The sequence below is a fragment of the Wasmannia auropunctata genome, unplaced genomic scaffold (assembly GCF_000956235.1).
Source record: "Wasmannia auropunctata unplaced genomic scaffold, wasmannia.A_1.0 LD336076.1, whole genome shotgun sequence".
Taxonomy (NCBI): Eukaryota; Metazoa; Arthropoda; class Insecta; order Hymenoptera; family Formicidae; genus Wasmannia; species Wasmannia auropunctata.
In genome coordinates this window covers 513,398-513,750 of record NW_012026814.1, presented here as the reverse complement: position 1 = coordinate 513,750, position 353 = coordinate 513,398, and positions in this window count along the sequence as shown.

Genomic DNA, 353 nt, shown 5'->3' with positions numbered 1-353 from the left:
CGCGGAACAACCGCACAGGCAATTTCGGCTGCCGCGACTCCATCCGCGACAGCCACGCGTACTTCCAGCACGGCCCGATGCTGGAATTGTAAGAAGGTCGGTCACCTCGCGCGGGAATGTGGCGAAGATCGTCACTTATATTGCTTCCGATGCGGAAAAGCCGACGTCACGCTAAAGACGTGCCCGAAATGTTCGGGAAACGGGACGGAGAGTCGCTAGAGCGGGTCGCCGCGACTCCCGCGATTTCGATAGAGACCCGCGCTGAATTCGAGGCTGCAGTGTCTGAATTTTTACAGGCGTCGTGTCAGGGGTCCGGAGCACCGCCGTTGCGATATTTACGCATTTACATAGGG